Below are 362 nucleotides of genomic sequence, written 5' to 3'. Positions count from 1 at the left end.
TCAAGAACTCCTTTCTTCTGACTAGTCCCATTGTTCACAGGATTTCTTTCAGAAGTGTACATGAATTGGTTATTTGCAACCATTTCAATCAGTTCTTGCGCTTCAGTAGGCGTCTTCTTCAGATGAAGAGATCCTCCAGCAGAGCTATCCAAAGACATCTTGGATAGTTCAGAGAGACCGTCATAGAAAATACCTATGACGCTCCATTCAGAAAGCATATCAGAAGGACACTTTCTGATTAATTGTTTGTATCTTTCCCAAGCTTCATAGAGGGATTCTCCTTCCTTCTGTCTGAAGGTTTGGACTTCCACTCTAAGCTTACTCAATTTTTGAGGTGGAAAGAACTTTGCCAAGAAGGCATT

General features: G+C 40.6%; 1 non-coding gene across 1 annotated transcript; it reads left to right on the top strand.

Annotated features, from left to right (window-relative positions):
• The first annotated feature begins 212 nt into the window (after positions 1-212).
• LOC127747932 (small nucleolar RNA R71) lies at positions 213-320 on the top strand. The gene has a single exon (XR_008009878.1). It is a non-coding gene; the product is annotated as a small nucleolar RNA R71 (small nucleolar RNA).
• The last annotated feature ends 42 nt before the right edge of the window (positions 321-362 follow it).

Source organism: Arachis duranensis, chromosome 5, assembly GCF_000817695.3.
Source record: "Arachis duranensis cultivar V14167 chromosome 5, aradu.V14167.gnm2.J7QH, whole genome shotgun sequence".
Lineage (NCBI taxonomy): Eukaryota > Viridiplantae > Streptophyta > Magnoliopsida > Fabales > Fabaceae > Arachis > Arachis duranensis.
Note: the sequence above shows the minus strand (reverse complement) of the source record. Positions and strands in the feature narration are given on the sequence as shown.